The 22,482-nt window shown below is 63.1% G+C and overlaps 1 protein-coding gene across 7 annotated transcripts in view; it reads right to left on the bottom strand.

The window, feature by feature from the left end:
- BCOR (BCL6 corepressor) overlaps nucleotides 1-22,482 on the bottom strand; it is a 71,648-nt gene that overhangs the window by 38,896 nt on the left and 10,270 nt on the right. For 5 of the 7 annotated variants that reach the window (XM_068686236.1, XM_068686273.1, XM_068686282.1 and 2 more), the window contains exon 1: nucleotides 12,171-12,774. The exons of 1 other annotated variant lie outside the window; for it this stretch is intronic. The gene's annotated coding sequence lies outside the window, so the exon portion shown is untranslated. One more of the 7 variants, XM_068686247.1, reaches the window with a different exon arrangement.

Raw genomic sequence — 22,482 nt, 5'->3', positions numbered from 1 at the left:
AAGGGAAGAGGAAAGAAAAAGGAGGAAAAAAAAAAAAAAAAAGAGAGAGAGAAAAAAAGAAAAATACCACCAAGCCAGCCCCTTCCCCCGCCCGTCCCCCATTGTTCGGCCGCGGGAGGCTGGGCGAGCGCAGCGCGACGGGCTCGCCATTCACCGAGCCCCCCCTTCCCCCCTGCCATCTCCGCAAACTTCGGGGACCCGGGGGGGGGAGGGTCCCCCCCACATCGCCTAAAGGAGCCCGAGTGCTCCTGCGAGCGAGGGCTTGGGCGAAAGGCTGCGCTCGCTTCCGCGGCGCTCTCCCCGCAGAAATCCCGGAGCACGGCCCCCAGCGCCCCCCCGGGGGGGCTGCGGGGCTGATTTTTGGCCGTGCGCCCTCGCCTTCCCTCCGGCCACCCCCTGCGCACCGAGAGCCCCGGCGCGGAGCCGCCGCGGCACGCCGGGCGGGGGCGGCCCCCCCTTTATCCCCCCCCCCGCATCCGTCGGGCACGTTGGGAGATATTGATCACGGACGACTTCATTTTGCATAATTGCGGCTGACAGGGCCTGTGGTTCCCTCATTTACGGAGCAACAGCTCCGAGGGGCTGATGGATGGGGAGAGCGGCTCCCCCTCCACCTCCCCGCGGTCCCCCCCTCCCCGTCTCCGGCAGCCCCGCCGGGGAACGGCGGCTCCGCGCCTGCTGCAGCAAATGGCCGGCGCCCAGCAGCGAAAATCCTCGGCTCGGGGCGCTCCGGCTCTCCTCCGAGCCGGCGGGCTGGCCTGCAGGGCTCCCCGGCCCCGCAGGGCTTTGTCTGCACGGCCCCTGCCGGGCCGGCTCGGGCCCCAGGTGCGCGGAGACTTGGGTGAAAAAGTGCTTGGGAAGTTGGGGCTTTTTCTCCCCTTTTTCTTCACCCCCCCCCAACAACAAACAGCTCGGTTTCTCCTAAACAATGCATCAAAACCAGCCTCGCCCCAAAGTTTATGTCGGGCGCACGGCGCTAACGTTTCTCCTTGCCGGGAAATGTGGTGTTTGGGATTTTTTTTTTTTTTTTTTTTTTTTCCCGAGCACTTTTGGAGATTCCTGGGTTACGAAAGCAGCATTGCGAGCACCTCTGCAAACGTCTCGGCAGCTCCGTGTCCCAACCCCACATCACCTTCCGCAGCCCTTCGGAAGAGTCGCACGTCCACAGCGGGCGCAGCGAAGCGCCCCGCAGCCCTGCTCCCAGCACACGGGGAAAAAAAAAAGAAAAAAAAAAACAAACATATTTTCCATGGGAAAAAAAATGGAAATGAAAGAAAAAGAATTAATTAAAAAAAAAAAAAGGGTAAAGAGCAGAAAGTTGGCCGGCAGAGCCGCGCATCCCGCTGCCGGCCCCGCGCTCCCCTCGCGGAGCTCCGCACCGAGACAAAGCAGCGAGCGAACTGCGCTGCAGATGGGCGGCTATGAATTTTTGCTGCTGCTTAGAGCTTTAATTACTCGTTCTTGATCCGTGGGACTACGACACGACACCGCCAAGGTTAAAATGCCCTGAACAGCTCTGAGCAGATGTGAACGAGTTGGCAGACGCGCAAATGAGGTCTGCCTCTAAGCATGATAACAAGTGACTAATACATTGCATATCGCTGAAAGAAAATTATTTTTCTCTAATTTGCATTAGCTTTTTCTCCTTTTTTTTTTTTTTTTTAAACGCCAGCGACATTCCCTCCTCAGAGGCAGCAGCCTAATCCTGAAAATATTACTCCGTGACTTTAAAAGATTTGGAAGGAGGCAGAGATTGCCAGTGTTTTGGCTATGCAGCCTTGTTTATCTTTCCGCCTTTGCTCCAAGGCGAAACTAGTTTCGCAAGCGGTATTCTTGCAGAAAAATGGCACATGTCATATAAAACACCAGTTTATAGGAATTGATGCTAAAATTGTTGAATGAGTGCTGGCGTACTTTCACCACTAATAGCGCGGCGTAATCCATAAAGAACCAAGAGGACATTCAAGGCCAAAAGGGAAGGAAAAAGCAAAGATTGGAGAAAAATAGATAAAGGCAGCCAACCCGCGGACCAAAATTACAAGAAGGGTGGGGGGGGATCAGTATTTCCCCTTCCTCCTTGCTTTCCACCCCCAGAACAACCTCGAAAAAATAAAAAGGTAATAGTACACGGAGGTCACTTGCTATATAAAACGTAGCGATTCTCGTAGGTAGCAAAACTGTGTCAGGTACAAATATAGGCCGGGACCCAGTTCTCCAAGTTCCCTCGACTTTCCAGAGGCTCTTCTGAAAGGGCTGGGAGATCGCTGTGGACACAGGAGCCAACTTCAAGCACAGGCAGCGTCTCATATCCCGCGCCTCCCGAATAAATAAATAATAATAATAATCAAAATCTAACAGAGGGCTCGGATGCGGAGGCTCTGATGAGCAAATAGCCGCTCGGGTTATTTGTGCAGGAGCAGCTTTGCACCGGGGAGCTGCTCCAAGGGCTCCCGCACATCGAGGTTATCTCGGACGGCGCGGTGCGATCCCGAGGGATAACAACTTCTCCACCACCAACGCCGCTCGAAAAGCAAACGCGCACCGACAGCCACCGCAGCGGCACCATGCCCCAGCGCTGCCAGCAGCTCCGCGCCCACCCAGGGGACCCCGGGGGCCTCCCCACGCCCCTACAGCCGAGAAGTCCCCGGGGCCCGGCAGCGCCAAGCGCCGCCGCTTCCAGCGGGGATTTCCCGGCCGCAAAACCCGTCGGGGGCCGGCCGAGGAGCGCGGCGGCCTGCCGGCACCCTTGCGCTGTAAATCAGGCGGAGGAGCAGGAGCAGGAGGAGGAGGAGAAGGGAAAAAGAGGAGGAGGAGGAGGCTGGGGCGGCTTCTCCCCGCCGAGGAGCGGCCCGGGCCGGCCCCCGTGCGCCCCGTCGGGCCCCGGGGCGGCGCCCCCGGGAGCTGCTCCGGCCGCAGCGAGAGCTTTTGTGTGCAAGTGGCGGAGAGGCGCGGGCTATTCGCGCTCCAACAGCTGTCACATTATTTGCACTAGCTGTAAACAGCCTTCACATTCCCCCCCCCCCCGCCTCCCCTTCCCCTCCCCTCCTCCCCTCGCCACATAGTTAAATCCAGACTAACAATCCACAGTTCGAGATCAAACCAACAACAGCAGCATTGTGTCTGCCTTCATTGCTTTACCATCAACTACTGCAGCTGGTTTACTCGAAACAAGGAACACCCTCTGCCCCCCCGCCCCCCGCCGCCGAACCAGCCTCTTTCGGGCGATTGTTCAGGCGGAGCCTCGCCGCCCCGGGGGGGGGCACGCCTCGCCCCATCGACCCCATGCGGCGATACCCGGCGGGGCGACGACTTTGGGGAGTTTGGGGGCAGCGCTGGAGCTCCCGGAGCCGAGAGAAGCCTCCCGCAAGCGCTCGCCCCCCTGCCTGCCTCCCCCCGCTGCAGGACCCTGCAGCATCCCTGTACCTGGCCCCGCAGCGCGCTCCCCCCTGGGGACCCCGACCTGGGAGCATCCCCCGGGGCTCGGAGGTGCTGTGCACAACGCAGTCCCCTGCCCGCTCCCGTGGAAGGGAGAGGAGGCAGGACAGACAGACAGGCTGTCCAGGCAGTGGGCAGGATGCCGCACGCTCTCGCCTCGTGTGTAGGGCGCAGCTGGAGTTGGGGCACAAAGCCCCGCTCCTCTTTCCCTGCGTTTACATGTTCCTGCATCAGCGACAAAGTTGGAGAGGTGGAAGTCACCGAGCACGGGAGAAAAATCAATGCGAGGAGACCTTCCCGTGCCCAGTATGACACCGAGCACTACCCAAACGGGCTGTCTGTAAAGGGAAACCACGGCGGGACAAATTGCTCTAAAACACATCTGTCGTTGCACGAACTCTTGAAGATACCATGGGAGGGCACCTAGACATCCACAGTGTGCTTGCACACCACAAGTTTTGGAAGGGAGCAGACGTGATTGGAAGGACGCCTCCATCCCAGCCCGCCTCGCCAAAGGGCAGCGCGCTCCCTCCGCGGGCAGGCAGGGCGCTTGGCAGCGCCGCGACACGTCTCCAAGCAACTTCTCAATCGGATTCGCCACCAAACGATGCCAGCGGCGCGTACTCACAGGTCAGTATCATCGACTATTCATTGCCTATACGTAGCTGGAAATCCGCTGGCCTGGTAAAAACCACTGCTAACAAAACAATGTCAGCAAAGGCTGCAACACACTCTGGTGAGAGACGGGCGATTCGTGCCTACCGAGGCTCTTTCAGCACAAAGGCTTTCAGAGGAAGAAGACAGCGAGAGAGGGAGAAGGGGAAAAAAAAAAAAAAAAAAAAGGAGGGAGGGCTCTCGTGTTTCAGGGCTGCTGTCCCCTGGGAACCAAGAACCAAGTGTAGCTTCAATCAAATGCTGACTTCTCCTCCGGGAGCTCAGTCGGAAACCTGATCTCACTAGCTCATGCCTGCCTCCATGCATATAGGCTGGGTTTTCTTTCATACCAGCAATTTGTATAAAGAGGAGAGCCAATACAGTTTATTGCGAGCGAGATCTCGCAGTAACGGATCGGGAGGGAGAGATTTCTGCAGCTAAAATAAGACAACCTTCAGCCGCCTGCTCAGGGCAGGCCGCGCCGCAGCCTCCCGCAGCGCCCCACGCACGGCTCCGCCGTGGGCGCCCCTGGCGCAGCGCGGCACGGCACGGCTCAGCCTCCCACGCATCTCCCCGGGCCCTGCCTGCATCCTCCCCGGCTGGCAGCAGCCGCCCTGGGTTGGGTTTTTGTGCAACGCCAAGTTACACTTCCATTAAAAACGTTCACCCCGGGAGATCACTTCCTGCTCGCAAGAATTGTTCCGGCTTCTCCCGCTGCTTGCCACTTTAGCCCAAGACCTTTCCACCTTGCCCTCCTCGCCCAGCGCCGCGGGGAGAGCCTGGCGAGCACCCACCCTGCCCACGGGCAGGGAGATGCCCGTGGCACGGCACGGCACGGCACAGGAGGTCTGTGCAGGTAAGGCAGGCGAGTCCTCCTGGCAGAGCTCGGCGTAACTTTGCTGCTTAATTCTGCACGGGGCTCTGCTAATCCACTTTGTGCTTGCCTGCTGAAACAGAGGGAAAGGAAAACGCAGAGCAGGGAGGGCAAATGGGCTGGAGAAAGGTGAGCCAGGGGGACGGCGGACCATGAGAAGGGCTTCCTAAACGCACAGCCCAGCCTCTGCTGCTGTGGGCAAGCTGGAGGGGCTTAGACACAACCCAGGACACTGGGGTGTAGGAGCAAAGGGGACTGCCCGGGGATCAGGGATCCCTGTGGGATCTTTCCATAGCCTGGAGCTTTCACGTGGAGAAAGTTGGGCTCAGGGAGGGAATTTACGCTGGGAGAAGAGGAGCTCTGCCCATCCCTTCTCGCGCCATTAGCGAGTTTTCTGAGAATTTCAAGGAGAGCTGAGAATACGCCCCCCAGCTTTGATTTCACTCCTCCGCCCCTACCCGCGACCACGCACAGGCACCAGACCCGAGCTGCAGCTCCAGGCAAAGCTCCCCCAGCCCCCGCAGCAGCCCCCGGCCCCAGCTGGGCAGCGAGGGGGATGCCCCACAGCCCGAGGGCAGCGGCTGAGGGACAGGCAGCCCCAGGGCACCCGGCCCACGCACGCACAAGGCCAGCCACCGGCTGTCCCGGGCACGGGGCCCGCTGCCCGCACAAGTACGGGCGTACTTCTCTCTGCTATCAGCCGTGCCAAGCGCCAGCTACGCCGATACTCCCGCGGAGGAGGAGATTTGACTTTTCTATCTGAGGATGCAGGCCCCGGTGTGTTGTAATATGCAAATAGCGAAAAGACGCGCGAGGCCCCTAGGTGAGGTATTCCCGAGCGCTGAGCGAGCGCTCCTCGGGGTGAAACAAAAAAAGAGGAGCCCACCCTCGGGGGTAACGAGCCAGCCGCTGGGGCCAGCACCCCACAACCCACCGCAGGCCGTCCGGAGGAGCTCGGGGAACGACCGCCCTGCGGAGACGCAGCTCGCAGCCGTGGGAGAGCGGCGGAAAGCAGCGCACACCTCGCTCCAAGGCGGCTCGTCTCGCCCCTCCTCGCCGCGGAGCACGCCGAGCACAATGCCAGGCTTTCCCCGGTGCAGGCTCCGCTGCGCCGCGCGGCCCCGAAGCCTCCCCCCCTCTCTCCCCAGCGGTCTATTGAGCACACTCGCCTCTTTATACTGCCCGATTCCCAGTGTGGCTGGTGGATTCTGTGCTTTCCACTTTAATTGTCTTATCCAAATAAAGCTTTGTTTTCCTTAGCGCGACAATCCCAACATTCAGCCCAAGGTTTTCATTGGACAGAGGAGATATTTTATTCGCCGATTGTTTAGAGAGTCGGGGCTTACACGGAGCAGCCCTGGCTTGTGTGCCTCCGCTCACAATGGGGTCTTTGCAGCCCTGTTCCCGGCCGCCTGGGTTCGTTTTCCACCGCGATCGGGACCGCGATCATTTTTTTTTCCCTCTGAATTTCATAGCTCCTCCAACTCTACCCGAGACTTTAACAAGTCTTTTAGTTTGCACCTAGACAATAAATTTAGTTTAATTTAGCTTCCGGTCTTTAATTTTAGCAGGTCTTCTTTTTGCATGCAAATCAATATGGCAATTACCATCTAAAAGCTCGCCCAGCCCCAGGTCAATGTAAATTGATCATTGTCCGCCTTCTACAAAATAACACCGGGAGTCTGTGGTGCATAATGAGATTATACTGGAAACTGTCTTTCAGATCACAAATTATATTTCATGCTGTCAGGATCTTCTCCGAGCCGACTTCCTCGCATCTCTAATCGCACGGCACCGGAGCCGGCAGCTCGCAAGGTGGGGCTGGGCTGCGTGGAGGGCTCGTGGGTCGGGGGTGAGAGTCCCAAATCATTCAGGCAACGCCTTACAAAAACCCACGGGCAGGTGCGTTCGCTCGCTAACTTTTCCAGCAGTGGTAGAGAGGAGGAGGGGGGGGAAAAAAAATCCCCTCGCTGCCAAGAACTGCTGTCCAGCAAACAAGGAAAAATGAACTCCTTGCTGGAAAGCAGCAGAACTTTCCTAAATCTGCTCTCGCTGTGAGCTCTTGGCCTCCTCCTTTCCGTCCCCACCTCTCCTGCTCATCGGGTCAGAGGAGCGCCACCGGCAGCGGAGGATCCCTGGGGAAACACGCGCTGCCCCGGGAGAGACGGCCCCGTGCCGCACGGCTCGGCCCGAGCAGGTGGGAGGGAAAAGGTCGCCCCGGAGCAGCCGTCGCCGTGAGCCCGTTCCGCCAAAGGACACGGGGATTAACCGGAGCCAGGGCTGCTCACGGCCACGGGAACTCCCCCTGCCTGCAGCCGAGGCCTCCGCGCTGGCTCCTGCACGCAGCCAGGCGCACACGCGCAGCCGGCTCCGGGAGAGCTGCTCCGGGAGGCCAACGGGGCCAGCCCGGCTCCCTCCCTCCACATCTGCAAAATCAGGAGCCGGGGGCTAAAACAGGCCCGCGCCGGCCATGCGTTATTTCCCAAGCCACGCCAGTCGGAGGAAGAAGTATTAAACTCGGCCTCACGCCGCCGTCGCGGAGCCCGCACTAAAACGTGACCTACAGCGGTGTGTGGGGGAAAGGTAGTGCATCGTGTGGCACCTGCAGCACGCCGCAGTCCCGGGCGAGAGCCCCACACCTCTGCCAACGCTCCCAAACCCACAGCCCGCTCCTCCTCCATGCCAGCACCATCCAAAGCTGCGTCTACACCAGGCACAACGTGGCTGCCACCCGAGCCGGAGCGGGCCTTTCGCCTCTCTTCGCAGGGGCCACTCGCTGGTCAGAGCCGAGACACCTTTCAAAGGATGGCCACAGCTTGCCGAGACTACTCAGGCACGTGCAGCACTCATTATGTCGGGCCACGGTAGCCCCAGTCCCCTCTCCCCGCAAACGACGACCCAAAAGGACATCGACAACTTTGTGCAGTCCGCAAAGTTTGCTTGTGCTGACTGCACGGGGTCCCCAAAGCTCAGCTGCCCCAAAGCTTTGGCATCCCTCTAACGGGACCAGCCTCGGCCTCTTTCTGCTCCCATGGCCTTAGAAAAAGCGAATTATTGTGGGGTGGGGGAAGAGGAGGGCGAAGGGCCGGCGGCCTCCAGCTGCCTGAGGAGCTGCAGCTCTGGGCACGTCCTGGTAAAGGCAGGCACAGTGCGTGACACGGAGCCGGGGCTGTCCACCCGCGCAGGAATAAAGCCAAGACACCAGTATTGTTTCGAGCCCCGGCCCATATTTGGGCATACGGTTCACACATTCTAAATATTGCTTTAAATATTAGAATGGAGACGTTCGCCAACAGGGCCCGGAGCGCACTCGAAGGCAAGAAGTCACTGCTGCTCGCTCTGGGATTACTCGCCTGGTCTTCCCGGCCCTTTTTTCTTTTTTTCCTTTTTTTTTTTTTTTTTTTTTTTTTTTGGGGGGGGTGTTGTAGAGAGGGAAGCCCCGCTGAGTCTGTTTGTACTGGTCTCTATTAGATATGCAACAAATCTGCCATTTCCGGCGTTGCCTCTATCTAATTAGAGATGTATTTAGATGTGACGTGTAAATAAGCGCTGAGCTGCCTGCTGCCCTGGCTCCGCGGACTGCTCGGGAGCATTTCCAATAAGGCTGTAGCGCCCGGAACCGGGGCTCAGACAAAGAGGAATGGGAATGGTCTGCGCTGCAGGCGAATCCAACAAAACCAGCTTTTATCTATCGCTCTAAAGCCTTAACTGCTTTTAATCTGTACCGCCCAGGCTTGCACGGCACGATCGCATCTCATCCACCGAGAATGTCTCAGTACAAAAGGAAACACGCACACGCCGTGCACATAACCCCAAACCTACTGCCAGCCACCACACCACGCCAACCCCGCTCGCAGCCTGCCCTCCCGCTCAGCTCGGCGAGGTGTGCCCACCGCCCGGCCCGCTGGGCTGCCAAAAACACGCCGAGGTCAGCGTGCCTGGCTGCTGCGAATGCAGGACACGAGCCCAGGGCTGCCCAGGAAAAAAGGAAACCCACTGACCCCGCACGCACGCACGGCCCCGGGTGGCCACGGGCTCGGCGCTGCGAGGGGAGAAGTTGACGGAGCAGCAGGCGGTGGCGTGCGCTCGCCCTCCCTGCAGGGCTGGGATCCCCCACCCCAGGGCTTCCACTGCGGCCCACAGAGGGCACGGCCAGGCTGGGGGAGGCAGGGGGGGACCGGGGATCACCCCCCGGGCAGGGCTCGCCCACATGCTGCCCGAGTGGCTGCGGTGGCTTGGCCGGTCCTGTGGCCGGCCGCCCCCGGCTCCGAGCGCGCCCCGGAGTTTCCAAAGAGGAAACTCCTGGGAACGAAATAATCCGGCGCTCGCCTCGTGAACTCTTTTCCTGTTGTGGGAAACCGCTCTCAAAAAGCAACTGGGTGGACGGGGCAGCGCTGGGGTGCGCTGCCTGCGCGCCCCCCCCTCCACCAGCTCCAGCAGCATCCCTGATACCACTGCGCCCCGCTCCTTCCAGGCCGGGGCTGGCGGCCGCGATCCCCTCTCGGCTTTAAGGGTTAACAGCCACCGCCACCAAACAAAAAAAAAAAAAAAAAAAAGGGGAAGAAAAAAAAAAAAAAGAAAAAAAATATCGCGGTGACCTTTTCCTCTCCGACTCCCCCACTCTCCCTTTCAGGCTCCGGTTCCTGAGCTCGCAGGGAGCCTGAGCGGCTGTCTAGACCGATCTATCACAGGCGGACAAACAATACCAGGAGAAGCCCCTGCCCGGTCCCTCAGCCTCCGCCACTCACCTTAGAAATGGCGAGGAGCAGAAAAGTGACCGCGCTACAATCCTCCCCGGTGTATTTATAGCCTTCCACACAGCCCACCTTCATGCCTGACAAATGAGATTTTGTCTGCTCCCTCAGCGTACGCTCCAATAAACACACGCACACTTTTTTTTTTTTTCTCCCCCCCTTTTTTTTTTCTTTTTTTTTTTTTTTTTGGTGCCTGTTTGTTTTTGGTAACATTCCCGGGCTCGTCCCTCCGACCTCGGGGTGGGCGAGGGCCCCCCACGCCCGGGCGGGGAGGCAGGTTTGCCAGCCGGCCAGGGAGGGGCTGGGGGGGGCCACAAGGAAGGAGCAAGCCACGAGTCCACACGGAAACCAACCTGGAAACTTGAACGTGTGTGTGTGTGTGTGTGTGTCCCTTCTCGGTCCCCCCCCTCACCCCGAGTGCTCCCTGCCAGCCCTCCGGGCTGCGTAGGGACGAGGGACGGCGGCGCGAGGAGCCGGAGGTCCAACGCTGCAAAAGGCTGGGGAATAACTAATGAGCTGTGCAGCCCATTGATCCAGTGCATACTTCCTAATTAACTCTGAGTCACCTATTTGTGACAGCAATTCAAAGAACTGCACCAGGGATAAACTGCAACCCCGGCGTGCGAAGGCAACGGGAGGGAGGGAGGGCGGGCGAGAGGGGGGGGGAGAGGCGGGGAGGTGGAGAAGGAGGGGAGAGGGGGGGGGGGAGGAATTTGCTCCTAATCCTCCTAAAAGCAATTAGGGTGAGCGCTGCGCCGTCTACCTCTCGGAGGGGGGAAAAAAATAATTACAAAAAAAAAAAAAAAAAAAGAGGGAGAAAAAAAAAAAAAAAAAAAGCACGCAGCAGCTTCGGCAGGAGAAGCGAAAGGAAATGAAGCGGGGTGTTGCAAGCGCGGCGGCACCGGGCTCCAGACAGCCCCGAGAGCGGCTCGGGGACGGCAGGAGGCGAAAGCAGCAGCGGCGGGGAGGAAGCGCTGCGCGGGGCTGCGCGCATCTTGCGCGGCTTTTGCGCGGCGCCGGGCACCGGCAGGAGCTGCCCCAACCCCCCTCTTCCCCCCCGGGGCCGGGACCCCCGCACCTCGCCCCCTCCCCAGCTTTGTTCCCGGCCCCGGGAGGGGAAAAAAAAAAAAAAAAAAAAAAAAAAAAAGTTAATAGAAACCTTTGGAAAATCCGGGCTTTGCTGCGAGGCTACGTGGTGCGGGCTGGACTCCCCCCGCTCCACTCCCCCCCCCCCCCTTTTTTTTTTTTTTTAATACAAACACGAATACAAAAGCTGCAGGCTCCAAAGAGCAGATGAAAGCAATGAACGGAGTTTCTGGAAAAGATTCATTAGTGGGAATTAATGCTGCGAGGAGCTCCGAGGCGATACCATTAAAGCCAGTGCCCGCACTTTGTCAGTTTTACACCGCTCGCTACGGCCGGGGCTTTTTTTCTTTTTTTTTTTTTTTTTTTTTTTTTTCAGTCGGGGGCGAGGGGGAGGTGCTCTCCGCCCCCCCCACCCTCCCCTCCCCTCCTCGATCAGTGAACCCGGGATCCGACAGACATCGCGGAAACGAGAGAGGGAGGGAAGCGAAGAGAAAAAAAAAAAAAACACACACACACACCAAGAAAGAAAGAGGAACGTGAACGCTCCGCAGCCCTCGCCCCCGGACTCGCTCCGCGAACATCAAATGCGTGCCTCATATGCTGCGCAGAGCCGCCCCGCTTGGCCCCGGCTTCACAAAGCAGCCTCCGCTGCTGCCTCCCCGCCCGGCCGGCCCCCTCCGACCGGCCCTTTGATGGCGAGCCCCGAGCCTCCCTCGGGCTCGCTCCCCGAGTCCCAGCTCCGTTTTTAAGGCGCCCAAAACTTCCGTGTCACGCCGGACCTCACGCCAGGACGGCTCCGCGCACGGGAAAGCCCCGGGCCGCCCTGCCCCACGTGCGCCTCGCCGCCCGCCCCGCCGGGAGGAGGAGGAGGAGGAGGAGGAGGAGGAAGGGGGCAGCGGAGCCCCGGGCTCCCCCGGCGCGGGCACGGAACCGCTGCGGGCTCCCCGTGCCCTCACCTGGCCGCCCCGGGGCGCGCAGCCTCCCGGTGCCGAGCGGGGACCCCCCCTTCTCCCGTCCCGGCGCCCCGCTCCTCTCCCCGGTCGCTGCCTCAGCGCCTTCCCCAGCACCGTGCCCCCCCTCCTCGCACCCCCCCGCGGGTTCTCCGGAGCGGACACCGCCACCCGCGGCTCCCCGAGCAGGCATCTCCGCCAGCAACTGCCTCCAAACTTCCCCTCCGCCACCGCAGCCCCGGAGGCGCACCGGGAGAGGCGGCGTGTGCCCGCGGCCCCCCAGCCCGTCCCCCCGCCCCGAGCCGCAACTTCGGACCGCGTCCCCGTCGAAAGGGAGGGGGGGACACCGAGGGGAGCCCCGTCGAGCCCCCTAACCCCCCCCTCCGAGGGCTGCGGGGCGCGGAGCGCAGCACTGACCTTCCTGCCGCGCCGTGGGTCCCGCCGCCGCCGTCGCCTCGCCTCGCCCCGCTGCTCTCCCCGGAAGGGCAGCCCCGTCGGGGGGCGGGCGTGGGGGTGCGAGGGGGAGGCTGGAGAAAAGTTTCCTGACCCCCCCCTCCCCCTTCTCCGGGGGGGGCGTGCGCCGCGGCTTGCCCCGCTGCGGGCGGGCGGGGAGCTGCAGGGCGCGGGGGGCAGGAGCGCGGCCGCCGCCTGCGCCGACGGGGCAGGTGCCCGCGGGGAGGGCTTCGCTTCTCGGCTCCGCTCGGCTCGGCTCAGCGGCGGCAGCGGGAGCAGCAGCAGCCCGCGATGCTCATTCCGGCTGCCGGCTCTGGTTTGGCAGCGCCATGTTGCTGGCTTGCTCCGGGCGAAGTTCCTGCGCTGGCGAGCGCGGCGCTCCCCACATCTCGCCCGCGCCGCCGTCTCCCGTGCCCTGGCCGCCGCGGCTTTGTGTGTGTGTGTGGCTGGGGATTTAATTCTCCTCCTCCTCTTCTCCTCCTCTCTCTCTCTCTCTCTCTCTCTTTTTTTTTTTTTTTTCTTCCTCTCCCCCCCCTCCCCTCTTTAGTCCGCCGGGAAAGCCGCTCTTCCTCACCTTGCCGCTGGGAGACCGGGCTCCGTCTGCTGCACGCTGCGCTCCCCTCGCATCCCCCCTCCCTCTCTCCCTCCTCCTCCTCCTCCTCCTCCTCCTCCAGCCGCCGCCTCCCCTCCCTTCCCCTCCCCCCGGGCAGGCGCTGCACCGAGGGAGCCGCCGCCAGCAGCAGCAGCAGCAGCAGCAGCAGCAGCGCCGCCACCGCTTTTTCCCTCTGCAAGTTTCCCCCTCCCCGGGCTGCGTTTCCCTGCCCAGGCAGGGCTCGCCCCGCCGCTCTCCCCCCCCCCTTTTCGCCCTGACTAATCGATTTGCCCCCCCCCGCCGCGCCGCCGCCGGCCCCCTCGCCTCGCCTCGCCTCGCCTCGCCTTGCCCTGCCCTGCCCTGCGCGCCCCCCCCGGCTGGCACAGCTCAACGCTGCCAGGCTGCGGCGCCCCGGGGGGACCCCTGAGCGCTCCCCGGCCGGCGGGGGAGAGGAAAGCCGGCTCCCCCCCCACCCGCCCCGCCGATACTCCCCTCGCTCGCTACCCAGAAGGCCAGTGGAGAACCGCAATTACCATAAAGCTCCGCTCACTCCGCTCCGCCAAGCTGTCAAAACCCCGGCGGCGGCGGCGGCGGCGCTGCCAGACGGCGCTGCGAGGCTCCGCGCCCGGCCCCGCCGCGATGCAGCCCCCCCCGGGACGCCCCCGGCCCCTCCGCCACCCGCCCCTTGGAGACCCCCCCCCGACCCCCAACCGGGGCTCCCCGTCCCCGGACGCTCCGGCTCGGGGTCCCCCCGCGGCGCAGGGGCATCCCCTCCGCCCCCCCCCCTCTCTCTCTCTCTCTCTCACAGCCCCCCCCGCCTTATAAAGGGGTGCCCCCCCCCCCACACACACACAGCACCCCAACTTCGCAGGGCTCGGCCGCGCTGCTGTGCGCGCCTGCCCCCGGCCCCTTCTCCCGGCTCTAAAATCGGGATGGAAAAAGACGCTCGTTTGTCAACGTCTGCATTGCGCGGGGCGGGGGGGCCGGGGGGGACCTTATTAAAGCGCGCTGTCGCCTGATCCGGCTTCGGGAGCCCGTAAGGCGCTTTCCGCAGCGTGTGAACGGGGGTGGCCGCCGCGGCGGCTCAAGCGCGATTCCCCTCCGCTGCCGTTCCTCCGGCCGCTTTAAGATTTCTGCCCGGGTTCAGGAGCCCTTTAATCTCCGGGTTGGTAGTTATCGGCTGCATCTATTTACTTTGGCACGCCAACTTTTGGCTCGCCGAGCTCGCCTCGTAAATTTCGCGTCCGTAACGCCCGGCTCCGGTCCCGCGGTGACCGCGGCGCGGAGGCTCCCGTGGCCCCCGGGGAGGGGTGGGGAGGGGGGGGAGAGAACCGGGGGGAGCCCCGGGGCGGCCCCGCACCGCCCGGCCGGGGGAGCGGAGATCCCGAGCAGCTGGTGAATAGCGCGGATATCGCGCCCCAGGGGGGGGGGATTTTTAATCGCGCCCCTGCGAGAGAAAAAAAAGCTCCCGGGAGCGCAGCGAGGCAGCACGGCGCGCAGGGAGCGCGCAGGGAGCGCTCTGAGGATGGCAGAGCAGGAGTTCCCGAAAGTTGGCCGTGGCCAAGTGCTCCCTCCTCCTCCCCGCCAAAAAAAAAAAAAAAAAAAAAAAAAAAAGGGACGGAGAATCTCAGCCACGTCAGGAAAATCGCCAGGGTCGCCAGCTGCCCGGGGCGGGGGGAGATGGGGGGGACACGGAGCGCGCACAGCCCGGTCACGGCTGGCATTTCGCGAAACTGGCTTTGGGGTTTTCGCTACGGATCTCAGAAGAAGTCGCCCGTCTCGAAGCAGAAGTGAAAGACCCACCGGCTGAAACCCAAAACTCCGCGCCGCTCGCCTTCCTCGCCCGGCAGCGGCCGGGCCGGGCCGGGCCGGGCCGGGGGGCGGTCGGTGGGCGCACGACCCCCGGGGGGCTGCGGGCAGGGCCGAGCCGCGGCCGGCGGGTTTGCTGCCGGGGCGGCGGGCCACGCACGTAAAAAAAAAAAAGGCAGCCACACGTTTTTTTAATCTCCGATAACAAGCAGAAGGACACCTGGCCTATTACGCTGTAAAGCTATTTTTTATAAAGACGTTTTAGGGCTAGACATTAAAAGTTATTAGACTGAACACACGTGAGTTACAGACACACAGCTGGAGGGAAGGCCTCTGCTTTTTTTTTTTTTCCCCTTTCCTAGGGAAAACCTCGTTAAAATCGCTCCTTTCGGTAGGAAAGCAGAACTATCGCGGCTGTCGGCGAGGTGGCCGCAGCCGCGGCTTCCCGGCTGCGCTGGCTCCCGGCTTTGTCTGTCCCCGCGGGGCCGGCTCCGCGGTGCCATCGGCCCCCACTTGCATCACAAAAGTCGCCCGCTTCCCTTCCCCCGGGCGGCAAAGTCCAGATCACATGCGTCTGCCTACGGCGTGGGCTTGGGTGGTTTTTTTTTTCTGTGGTTTTGTGCTTTTTGTTTGTTTGTCGCATTAATTTCTTTCTTTCCTTTTTTTTTTTTTTTCCCCCCTTTAACCGGTGATTTCAAGTTATCTCGCCGAAAACTCGCTCCACTTTTTTTTTTTTTTTTAATTTTTTATTTTTAACCGTAGTCAAACTTTTCTTTCTTTGTGCACGCCGTTTCCTCCGCGGCGCGGGGAGGAACAGAACCGCGCTTGTTCGCCTCTGTGCCTTTTTTGTTCCCCGGGTCCCCGAGCTTTGCGGCGGGGAGGCCGCCCAGCACATTGGGGCTTCAGTTCGCTCCTCCCGGGGCCCTGGCTCGGCCCGGCCGAGCTAAGCCGGGAAAACACAGCTCGCTGCCGCCTGCACAGCGCCGGGCCCTGCCCTCCCGCACGCCCCGGGGGGAGCTGACCCCCGGGTCAGGCCGCTGCGCGCTGCTCTCGGCCCGGAGTGGGGGGGCTTCTGCGCACAGCTGCTCGGGGCTCCGTGCTGCTGCTGCTATTGCTGCTGCTAATAGTGCTGCTGCTGCTGCTAATGCTGCTGCTGCTGCTGCGGAGCCGGGCGAGGATGCGCTCGCACGAGCGGCAGCTCCGATAATGCGAAGCACTTAACCTCCTCGTAAAGACAAATCCATTGTTAATGGCAGAATGGACTTCTCGCAGGAGGCTTCCAAATGGGACGGCTTTACTCCGGCTCTCATTTACCTCCAGCGAGGCCTCTAATGGCAAGCCCCCCCTCTCCTCCCCTCCCCGCGCCCCCCCGGCCCGCACGCCTGGGCTCCCGGCAGCTCCGCGCCGCCTCCCGCGTGCCCCAAAAGTTGGGGGTCGGGACCCCCCCGAGCCGAGAAGCCGGGGCTCGGCCCCCTCCGGGCCTCCCTTCCCTGCGAGCGGAGAGCCCGTGTCTCCTGGGCTCGGGGAACGAGGGAGAGGGGAGCCGGGCGCCGCGAAGGTAAAATGAATTAATGCGAGCGAGGTGCTCAGACAGCCTGGTGATGAGTGCTAGGAAAAGCCTATAAATAACAGATCACTGTCCTAAGCTCTGAATTGCCCTGCTTGAGTGTGTCTTAAATCAGACCTTTATCATTGCTTATTGTAAGGCTGTTTTTAATGGAAGTGTAGAAATCTGAATAACAAAACGAGACAAGCCTCAATTGGCGTTATACGGGGTCTGCGGCGCTTTCAGACCTGACACGGTGCCAGCATATTGTTACACCGCCATGCGAACTCCCCGCGCAATCAAGGGGGTTTTGCATAGCACAAGTACTATAATTTTAGTTCGCAGTTCAGGGCTACTCTGTTGACAGGAGATCCATTATTTCCAGCCCCCCCCTTCTCCCCTCCCCTCGCCCCAGAAGAGCCCGAGAACGCCTTCGGTTCAGGGACCGAGCGGCGCGCTATCTCTCGTACAAAGGAGAATGACAAATCTCCCCGCTTGGCTCTGCTTTGCTCCGCACCCTTCCCCCGCTCCACAAAAGAGCCACGGTGCCCGCGATCCCGAGGCCCTGCTCTCTCCGTGCTCGGGAGAGGCACCCCACCGCGGACACCCCGACGGACACCCCGACGGACACCCCGACGGACACCCCGATGCTCTCCGGGCAGCCCTCCGGCCACCGGGGCCCGGGCAGAGCTCAGCGGGGTCTCACAGCCCCCAGCCCCCTGGGATGGGGAAGGGGGCATTGGGGTTGTAGGAGGCCAAGGGGAGAGGGGCAGCGGGGCTCCCCCAGCTTGGAGATCTCGGCCATTTTGTCTGCTCGCGGTGTCCCCCCCCCTGCGGGCACCGGGATGCAGGCAGGGGACAAACAAACCCCCGTCCCCAAGCAAGGAGCAGTGAGGGCGAGGTGTAGCCGTCGCCTCCCGGCCACCCGGTCCCAGAGGGGTGCCCGAGGCTGGCGTCGGGTCCCCGGGCTCCCTCTGCGCCCCCCCGGCCTTGGCTCGGCAGCTCCGGAGTTTCTGTATCATCCGTCGGCCGGGGGAAGCGCCATGGTTTGAAGGTGTGTTTGTGCAGCCTGCAGCTTGTATGTTAATAATTGGATACAGTCGATGAATCACCTCCGTCCTCCTTCTGGTTTTGTTTTTGTGTTGTGTTTTGTTTCAGAGGGGGGGGGAGAGAAAAGCCGGGAGACGGTGCCGTGCCTCAGCCCTGAATACCAATTCCGCGGCCGGGTTCCCAAACACTGGGGTTATTCACTCCGCCCCAGAGGTGACAGCGGGCTCCGGGCCGCCGGGGGCCTCCGCCGCGCTGCGGAGCGGGATCGGCTCCCGGCTGGGAGCCCGCAGCGCCGGGTGGCTCTCCGGGGAGCCTACAAGGCAAAGGAGAGCCCGCAACATCAAAGCGGCAGCGGAGCGGGGGCAGGGAGGGGCTCTCGGGGTGTACACGTGTGGACTTTTCCAGAGAAAAGCCCCTAATTTTGCAAGTCGGATCCTTTTCTCTCTCTCTCTCTCTCTCTCTCTTTTTTTTTTTTTTTTTTTTCGCTCGCATGGCAGACACGCGGAGAGATTCTTTAGTCCTGTACTTAACACTTCACAGTGTTTTTAGCAATTAAGGCGAGAGGGGGGTGGGTACAAAGATAAGCCACTTTTGCGCCCTGCAAGTGTGAAAGATAAGATAACAGTAAGCTGGGGCAAAACGTCTGCTTGCAGCCTCCCCCCAGCGATTCTGATCGGTCACCTCTTATCGCAGAAAATGTTCATTTCGAAAGCGGCTTCGAACAAAAAAAAAAAAAAAAAAGGGGGAAAAACAGAAAAGTATTTTCCGCTTAGAAATGCCATTTAAAGCCTGCTCCTCGCTCCGGCTCCCCGCGTCCTCCCCCCGCCGTGTGCCCGCACCGTGCGCGGCGCACCTCCCGCATCCCGGCGCGGCTCGGGGAAGCCGGATCGCGCAGGTAAGGGGGGGACCGAAGCCCTCCGGGCCCTCCTGCCCCTTGAACCCCCCCCAAAACCCCCCGGCCGCCTCGCTGCCTCTCCCCCCGGCCTGCGCCAGCCGCGCCGCAGGATCCCCTGCCGGCGGCGGAGCTCGGCGCCGCCTCGCCCCTGGCTTCCTCCCCCCGCGCCCCCCCGGCCGCTTCCGACCCCGCGGCCCGGCAGGCACACACCGGGCACGCCGCCCGGCCCCCGCCCTGCCCTCCCCTTCCCTCCCCTCCCCTCCCCTCCGCCGCCGCTGCCCGCGGGCAGGATGCGGCCGCCCGCCCCGCTCCTCCCCGCCCGCCGGGCAGCGCCCACGCCGGGGCCGGGGCCACACGCCGCCTCGTCCCCGGCCCCCAGCCCGGGTTTCCCCCCCGGGAGGCCTCCCTCCGCCGCCGTCGGCCGAGATCCCGGGGGAAAAAGGCCGGGCGCCGCCGCCCCGAGGGCCAGGCGCCACCGCGCTGCCCTCGGCAGCCGTGCGGGGCGTGTGCGGGGCGCTGCTTGCGGCCACCCCCGGCCCCGACGGGGCCACCGCGGCGGCCCCCGAGCGGCCCCGACGGGCAGGCGGCCGGGGGGGGGCTTCCCCGGGCTCGCCGCAGCAGCCGTCTCCTCCCGCCGCCCTTCTCAGAAACACCTCGGTGCCGCGTTCTCGGAGTGAGTGGGTCAGCAGCTGATGACAAGGGGAAAAAAATAAAAAAGAGAGAGAGAGAGCGAGCGAAAAGAAGAAGAAAAAAAAAAACAAAACAAAAAAAAACACCCTCCCAAAGCCTAGCCTGGCGCGATTACTCATCCCCAGAGTTCCCCTAAGTCAGAGAAACTTGGCCAAGTCCCAAGGCCGAGCCGTTAGCACGGGCTGGGGCTCCCCGGGCACCTTCCGCCGCGGGCACGGGGCCGCGGGGCTCGGCGGGGGGCTTGGGGCCGGGGTCGGGGCCGGGGTCGGGGCCGGGGCCGGCGGGGAGCGCGCGTCCCCCCCAGCGCCGGGCGCTCCCGGCGCTCGCTCGCGTTATTGTGGAGCGTTTTTATCTTCACAGTCACATCGGCAGCTAACGAAGCTCGGCGGCTGCAGCCCACACGACTTTGGTTCCCTGCATTTATCCTTCAATAAAAGCCGATTCCTTTATTAGAAACAGGAGACGTGTCTCCTACCGCCCCTATCAAATCCCAACTGGCGAGGCGCAGCCGACACCTCCCCCTCAGCCCCCCCCCTGCCCGAGAGGGGCAGGCGGCACCACCCCACGGCCCGCATCCCCCCCCCTCTACCCTCCCGGACCCCCCACCGAGCGCATCTCGCTCCCCCCGCCGACCCCCCCAGGGGCCGGGGGCAGCCCGAGCCCCCTCCCCGAGCCCCCCCGGGCTGGAGCAGCAGAGCCCCGGCGGCCCTGAGCAACCAGCCCGCTCCGGCACGGCACGGCACGGCACGGGCAGCCGCCTCCCCCCCCCTCCAACCTCGGCTCCTTTACCCCCCCGCTCCGCCAAATCAATCGCCCCCACCAGGCGCACCCACACGACTTTCGTTCCCCTGCATTTATCGTTCAATAAAAGTCGTTTCCTTTATTAGAAACAGAGGAGACGCTTCTCCCACCGCCCTCACCTCGTGCCCCCTCCGCGGGCGCAGCCGGCGGCCCCCCCTATCCACGTCCCCCCCCCTTCCCTGTCCCCCGTCCCCCCTGCGCCGAGCGCAGCCCTCCCCGGCCCCCCCCTCTCCCATCCTCGCTCCCGCCGCCCCCTAAAAATAATAACAATAACAGTAATAATAATAACAATAATAACAGCCGCCGGCCCCGGCAGCCGCGGCAGCCAGCCCCCCCATCCCCCTCCTGCGAGCCCAGCCGCCCCCTCCCCTTCCCTCTCAAATCCCCCAGCGCTCGGCGCAGCCAGCCCCCCCGCCCCCCCGCCTTTCCCCAGGCGCAGCCAACGACCCAGCAAATCCCCTCGCCCGGCTCGGCACGGCCCCCGCCCGCCCCACGGCTCCCCCCCCCCCTTCTCATCTCCCCCTCCCCGGGCACCGAGCGGGGCTGCGCGGCGGCCGCGTGTGATGCTGCGAGCGGAGCTGCCGGCCGGGGAAAGGCTTCCCCGGGGTGCCGCCGGCCGAGACGGTGCTCGGAGGATGCCGGCCAGCCGTGCCGAGCCGTGCCAAGCCGTGCCAAGCCGTGCTGAGCCGTGCCGAGCCGAGCCGTGCCGCGCCCCTCCTCCGCGCTCCGTGGAGAGCGCACCGCGGAGCTCGCCCCGAGCCGAGGAGGGGCCGGGACGGAGCGCGCTGTGTAGCGCATTAAATGAATCGCTCAGGCTCCGGAGGAGGCAGGTGATTCTGCCCGACACAATGAGGGCTTGTGAGCGCTGCGGAATAAAGCGCCCTTCATCGGCCCCGGGGGGCGGCGGGGCCCCGCTCCGCCACGGTACCGCCTGGCCCCCGGGGGAGCCCGGAGCTCCCCGGCGCCCGGAGCCGCGGCGCCCCCCGACCGCGCCCGGAGAAAGGGAGTGGGATGAGGGGGTGCTGGGGGGGCTGCAGCCGGTGCCCCCACCCCCCTCCCCCGGGGGGAGGCCCCCTGGGAGGCAGGGGAGCGGGCGGCCCGTCGGGCACGGCACGGCGCGGCACGGAGCGCGGGGCCCCCGGGCGGCGCTGCCCGGGTTGGGGCCGTGGCAGGCGTTGTTTTCCTCGGAGAGCAGAGGAGGAGGAGGAGGAGGAGGAGGAGGAAATCTCCGGGTTTTTAATGAGGGGGTGCAGCGGGGCTGAGCGCTGGGATTACACGGCGCGGAGCCGGAGCTGCGGGCTGTGTGTGTGCGCGCAGGGCTGGCCGTCCCCGCCTGTCTGCCTGCTAATCGCACGTTTTCCGCTGTTAAAAAGAAACCGAGACGCCGTGGCCGAGCCCAGCGCTGTCTCTGTGACTGTGACATGAAAAGATGGCGCTCTCTCCCCTCCCCCAGCCTCCCTCTCGGCTTACACTTCCTCCCCAACAGCTTTTGCCTTCCAGTTTTTTAAAGCCCTCTTTTCTCCTTTCCTTCCCCCCCCCCCCCCACCTCCTCCGGCCGGATACCGCGAGCTTCCCAGCCGATCGGTGGGTCTCTTGTTATTGCGGCGATTATTTTTTAATTTTTTCATCATTATTTTATTATGATTATGATTATTTTTTTTAAATCTCTAACCTCGCTCTTTTCGCCTCTCCTTTTTCTCGGAAACCTCGCTCTCCCTCTCTTTATGCCTCGCTCTCTCTTGTGAACTTCTGCTGCTAATGGGAGGCAGTTTGCAAGAGGCGGCGGGGGGGGGGGGGGGGGGAGAGGAGGGGAGGAAAAGAAGAGGGGGGGGCACTCACCCAGCCGCTTCTCCCCCACCCCTCCTATTTCCTCCCTCTCCCCCGAGGCAGCCGGGGCAGGAAGGCGAGCCGGATCGAGGGCTGTGCGTGCCGGGGGGGCAGGAAGGAGGCTCCGGGAGGTGCCGGCGACCCGGTCGCGCTGCGGCTGCCCCCGGGGGAGGGGGGCGGCTCTGCGGGAGGCATTCCCGGCGCTGGGCTTTACCTGGCCTCGGATTTTACGGAGCTGCGCGCCCCCGAGGTGGTCCCGAGTCCCCTCTCCCCGCGTTTCCTCGCCAGCCCGCTCCAAGTGTGAAGTTGTTTTTTTTTTTTTTCCCTCCCCCCCCCCTCCGTGTTTTTTTTTTTTTTTTTTTTTTAAAAGCCTGCAAATTAAATTCAGCGCCGCTCTCTCCTCTTTTAGTGCCTGTTATGCTAATGGCACTTAGCGCCGGGGCGCTGCTCGCCGGGGATGCACCGAGGCCTCGGGAAACGAGCCGCAGGCTCCAGCTCGGACCTTCCCCAGCCGGCGGCGAGTTGCGAGCGGCTGCCGAGCACCCGGCAGGGCGCTGTGCGCGTCCTGGGCGGGCTGCTGCCGCCTGCCCCAGCTCATTCCCGGCCGCTGACTCCCCGCCGGGAGGTCAGGGTGGCAGCGGCGGCTCGGTGCGCGCCCGCCGCTCCTGTTTGCCTAGCGCTTTGCATTGCGGGAGGACAGGTCATTTTTCCTCCCCGAGGACGGTGGAAATGCAAAAAGCAGCGCTGCTGTTTCTAGGCAGAGACGCCCCGGCTACGGGGAGCTGGCCCAACCTGTCCGCCGTGCTTTCTGGAGAGGAGCCGGCAAGCCGGACACCTTTATCGATGGCTGGTGGAGCCGTTCTCCTGGGTGCCTGCTGCTTTTATCGCCATCTAACCCCTTCTTGCAGCCCCTGCCCTGCCCGGGGCTGCCCGTGTGGCCGGCTGTGCCCCCGGGATTGCCCTGCCTCGCCGCCAAGGAGCGGGCACGTGTGGCTTTCTCCAGCGCCTCCTTCCTCCGGCGCGTACTTCATCTATTCGTTATCAAGGGACGGTGTGTGGAGTGACT

Source organism: Anas acuta, chromosome 1 (assembly GCF_963932015.1).
Source record: "Anas acuta chromosome 1, bAnaAcu1.1, whole genome shotgun sequence".
In the NCBI taxonomy this organism is placed as follows: domain Eukaryota; kingdom Metazoa; phylum Chordata; class Aves; order Anseriformes; family Anatidae; genus Anas; species Anas acuta.
This window is presented reverse-complemented; position numbering and strand designations above follow the sequence as displayed.